The sequence below is a fragment of the Exophiala aquamarina genome, assembly GCF_000709125.1.
Source record: "Exophiala aquamarina CBS 119918 chromosome Unknown aczIA-supercont1.11, whole genome shotgun sequence".
NCBI classification, from domain to species: Eukaryota; Fungi; Ascomycota; class Eurotiomycetes; order Chaetothyriales; family Herpotrichiellaceae; genus Exophiala; species Exophiala aquamarina.
The window spans coordinates 646,957-652,782 of NW_013550577.1; positions in this window are offsets into that span (position 1 = coordinate 646,957).

Genomic DNA, 5,826 nt, shown 5'->3' on the forward strand with positions numbered 1-5,826 from the left:
AGTATTTCCTTTATTCGTATAGTAGATAGATTTTCTCTTTTCTTTTCTCTCCTTAGCTTTAGAATCCTCGTTATACGATAGTTAGACGAATTACTCTAAATTCCTAGCTAATTCCTTATATTATTCTAAAGCTCCCTATTATACGTAGTAAAAGAGTACCGCGTACGAAATAGATAACGAATAGTAACTAACGGAAACCGTTCTAGTATAGGCGGTAGAGCTATACTAGCTCTTATAGGCTTAAAACTAAAGAATAATAGTACTCGAGAATTAACTCGGCTAATAGAATAGAGTACGAGCTCGTACGCCTAAAGTAACGACTTCTACGACGGCGAGCGCTATATAAGAATCTAATTCTATACGACGAAAGGCTAAGCTCCCTAAGCTAGCTAAATTTAATAGAAAAAGATTAGAGTTTCGGTCGTAGCTTACCTAAGCTCGAGCTAAGTTAGCGGTCGATAAGTAAGAGGAAATCGAAGCCGTACGATTTTAGTATTTCTATAGTAGACTAAGGGGCTACGCCCTTACCTAGATTAGTTCGTAAGTTAATTCCGTATAATTAACCCTCGAAATAAATACGAAAGAACTTATTAGTTAATTAAAGGCGGCGTACGAGGACGTCGACGCTATAGAAAGAGTATTACGAAAGCTTTCTTAGCTAAAGTAGGACGAAAAGTTCTTTAGCGTATTTCTCGCCGAGTTTAATCGTATACTACTCGAGGTCGGCGGACTAGACTAGATCGACTCGGTAAAGAAGACGTTTATATTAAACTACCTTTCGTACGACCTAAAGAGCGCCCTCGTTATAACGTTAATTTTATTAATCTATAGGGAGTATTATACTCTCTTCTATATAATTAATATAAATCTAGAGGCTCTTCGGTAGAAGAAAGCTAGAGAGAAAATATCTAGAAGTAACCTATTTAGTACTACTAGTTATACGAAAGATAAGATAAATTAGACGTCGATAGTATAAGCTATAGCGTCCTTAGAGGAACTATAGAGAGCTTTATAGGTATCGTTAACGATACTTAACTAGAAAAGGAAGCTCGGAGCGTATCTTCGCTACGACTAACGGAGTTACTTTATTATTAAATATCTTCTCCTTTCCGTCGTATAACCTAAGACGAAGAAGAAAGTAGTAGTACTAGAGACTATAGACGATAATAAGGAATCGTTAAAAGAATAGCTCCTACTAGAAGTCGCCGGTAGAAGCGTACGAAGAAGACGGAGAAGGAATAGAAGGCTTTTCGGTCCTCGATAGATAACTAACCTTTTATAGTTTTATTACTTTTAGATAAGTAATATTATATATCGGCTCTAATTAATTCTAGTTATTTATCGTATAGTCTAATTAACTCTCGCTTCGCTTTTCGCTATTCTTTTAAGCGTATTTCTATTACTCCTCGTTCGATTTCCGGATTCGACTCCTTCGTACGATCTAAAATCTTCGAAGTAGCGAAGGTTAAAGTCGATATCGATAGCTATAAGGAAATAGCGTTCTTTTATATTATTCTAAACCTAGCGTACGAAGTTATTCTTAGGCTATCCTAGATAAAAAAGAATAATATATATCTTAATATCGCGAACGATTCTTTCTTAATAGGCTATTTCGATCTAAAGGTCTATAATATACTACGAAAACTATATACGTCCTTAAACTATAGCTAGGTCTTCGTCGTAGTATTCGGTCTACTAGCTTAGAGAAGTAAGAAGTATACGAAGATCTAGGTATTCTCGGCGACGATAGCGAATATTAAAAAAGTACTTAGAATAAAGACGCCTATTAATTCGCGTACGAAGCTTCCTCGATAATACTACTATTTCTTAAACGTCTTTAGTCGTACGAAAGTAGAGAAGTTACTTTCTTTACGAGGAAAGGAGATCGACTACGTAATCGACCTCGAACTAAAAGACGGAAAGAAACCTTAAGTTCCGTAGAGTCCGCTATATAATATATCTCGAGACGAACTCTTAGTACTATAGTATACGCTTACTAAACTCCTCGATAAGAGATTTATTAAAGTAAGTAACTCGTTAACGGCGGCTCTAGTTTTCTTCGTACGAAAGCTAGGAGGAGGATTACGATTCTATATTAACTATTAAGGACTAAATAAGCTAACGAAGAAGGGTCGATACGTATTACTATTAATCTACGAGACTCTACGGAATATCGAATAAGTAAAGTAGTATACGAAGCTTAATATTATCGCGGCCTTTTATAAAATTCGAATTATAGAAGGAGACGAGTAGATAATAGTATTTTATATAAGATATAGCTTTTTCGAATAGCTAGTTACTTCTTTTAGACTTATTAACGCGCCTAGTACGTTCTAGAAGTATATTAAAGGCGTCTAGAGTTTTATCGGTTTCGTAAACTTCTACCGAAAGTTTATTAAAGGTTTTTCGGAGATAATTCTACCGATTATAAAACTTATACGAAAGGATTCGACTTTCTATTAGAATCCGAAAGCCGATATAGTATTCGTACGACTAAAGAAGATATTTATAATAGCTTCGATTCTCGCTCTATTTAATTATATAAAAGAAATATTCCTAGAAGTTAATACTTCTAAATAGTATATAAGTAGTATTTTATTCTAGGTAGGAGAAGACGGTTTCGTATAACCCTACGTATTCTTTTTAAAAAAGAACTTATCCGCGGAATATAACTATAAAATATATAATAAAGAAATACTAGCTATTATATATTATCTTAAAGAATAGAATACTAAATTAAAGAGTATAGATAAGTTCGAGATACGATTAGATTATAAGAATCTAGAGTACTTTATAATTATACGAAAGTTTACGAAGAAGTAAATACGATAGTCTCTTATTCTCTTACGATATAACTTTACGATCTTCTACCTTAAAGGAAAGAATAACGTATAAGTCGACGCGCTATCGCGAAGAAAATAAGATATACCGAAAGAAGAGGAGGACGATCGACTATAGTATCGTATAATAAGACTACTAAAGCCGAAGTTCTTCGACGCGAAAGAAACGATTTAAGTAGCTCTTGTATAAGTAGAGGAACTTCCTATCGAAGACTAACTAGCGAGTAACGTAGTTAATATTAACTAGTTTACGGTAGTAGAGTTAAATAAAATATACGAGTAGATTAAGGATTTAATTACTCGAGGAGTACCGAAGTTTCTATCTTCTCTAGCGGTAAAAGTATCTATCGCTAAGTATATAATTAATAGCTAAGGAAACGTACGCTTTCGTAGAAGACTATAGATTTCGAACTTAGAACCTTTATATATATTCCTAATTTAAGAAACCTACGACTTAGTAATTAGCGGATACTTCGGACGGAAGGTAATAAGCTCTTTAATAGTAAAATAATTCTTCTAGCCGAATATACTATAGGATATCCGATAATTCGTACGTAATTATAATACCTATAGACGAATAAAAGCCTAGAGGAAAAGGAAATAAGAATTCCTAAAACCTCTCTTCGTACCGAACTAAATATAGAGCGAGATATCTATCGACTTTATTACGAAGCTCCTAGAGAGTCTAGACTATACGAATTTAGCGGTAATTACGGACCGACTAGGAAAAAGAGTTATCCTTAAATTAATACGTATAATTAAGTCGTAAGATATAGTATTCCTATTTCTACGTATATTCTATAGAACCTACGATTTACTGAGAGCTATCGTATCGAATAGAAGAACCTAGTTCGTAAGTACTCTATAGAAATAAGTATATTAGCTACTAAATATTATACGCCGATTATCTACTATATATTACCCTAAAACGGACGAATCTACGAAACGAATAAATTAGACGATCGAGATATACGTAGGTACGTTCGTAAACGAAGCCTAAGATAATTAGGTAGAGTTACTATTAATCGCTAAGTTAATAATTAATAATAGAAACGCCTAATCGACTAGTATAAGTCCTTTCTTCCTATCTTACGAATATAATATCGACTTCGTATAACTATAAGATAAGCTCCGCGAAAATAAAAAAAGAAATAGCCTAATATAATAGGGCGAAGAGATCGTATAAAAACTCTAAAAGGCGAGAGAATAGGCTTAGACTTCTATAGCCGTTACTTAATAAGAGTAAGAGGAAATTATAAACCGTATAAGATAATAGTTAATAGAGTTCCGCGTAGGCGATAAGGTCTAGCTCGACTTAAGGAATATACGTACGACGCGGAAGAATAAGAAGCTTAATTAAAAGAATACGAAGTATATCGTAACTAAAGTTATCGGATCGTATAGCTATCGTCTTAATATACTAAAAGGAATTTATAACGTATTCTATTCGAACCTACTACGTACGATATCTATAAATCTATTACCTTCGTAAGTTACTAACGATATTTAGCCGAATTCTATCGTTATATAGAACGAAGAAGAATACTAGATTAAAAGGATTATTCGCTATAAATTCGTACAAAAAGGTCGAGGGTCTTAAAGGTAGTACTTAGTAAAATAGACGAAATATATAGAACTAACCTAGGAATCGAAATTATCGCTCTAGGATATCGTAGCTTTAGATATATATAAATCGATAGCGAGATAATCGACTTCCTAATTACTATACGAAAGTAAAGAGAAAGTATATACGAAGGAACTATAAGAGTAATAAAATATCTAATTATACTATATATATTTAGCTTATTTAGTTATTGTACGGCGAAGCCTAATCGCTACGTTAAGGTATAAACTATAGTTAGATATAGAGAATATTCCTTATCTACTAGGATTATACTAATATTAATATAAGTACTATACGAGAATAAGAGAATAAAAGAAATATTATACGTACCTATCGCTAAGGAGCGGGCCTTTTTATAACTACCTTACCGAAGCGAGAAGGAAGAGGAAAGGAGAGGAGAGCCTTACGGATAGAGAGAGGAGCGCTATCGTTATCGAACGAATCCGACGATAGTACTATAATACTACTATCGTCGTCTTTATCGCGCTTCGAATAACGAGTATCGTAGTCTAACTACTTATAGTTATCGTACGTACTATCGAAGTATTCTAGAATACGTCGATACTCTAGAAATAAGCGTATTAAGCGCTTATAACGATTATAAGGATCGAAAAGAATACTTCGGCTCTAAATAAGTAAGGCGTTAATATACGATAGCCGATACGACCGAACTCGTACTAGAGTAACTACTCCTCGTACGAAAGGTACGTTAGTTTCTAGTATAGCTAAGACCGCCCGTTAAGAGATATTATAGTAGTATAATACTAGCGATTACTCGAAGGTAAGGAAAATAGAGATTTAAGTTAGCGCGAGCTATTCTAACTAACGCTAAGTCGTAGCGGTATCCTATACTACTAATACTATATTATCTTAACTTTTCCGTTCTCCTATTAGTACGTACGACTAAACGGAAAGGCCTAGAGCTTAAAGTATAGAGGACGAATTAAAGAGGAGGAAATAGATTAGTTCGCTTACTTATTTACTATATCGACTACGAATATTTAAGAATTAGTAACGACTAATAATCGTACGTAATAGGAATAGGGATAAGTACTTATAAAAACTTCCTCGATAATTAATATAAGAGAAGAAAAAGTAGGATAAAAGTAAGTAGAAATAAGAATTTTACTTTATACGCTACTCGACGTCCGACTAGTTCCTATTAGGAGTAGCGGCTTCTTAGCGTCGTACGAAGAAAGGAGGAGAGTAATATTACGAATTAAATTCGTATAAAGCTCTAAAGTACGCCCTAGAGCGATTACTCGTAGTATACCTTTAGGCTATATAACTATATAGTCGAAGCTATATAATGCCTTTCTATCGATTATCTCCTAGGAAACTATACTAACCTACTATAGGAGA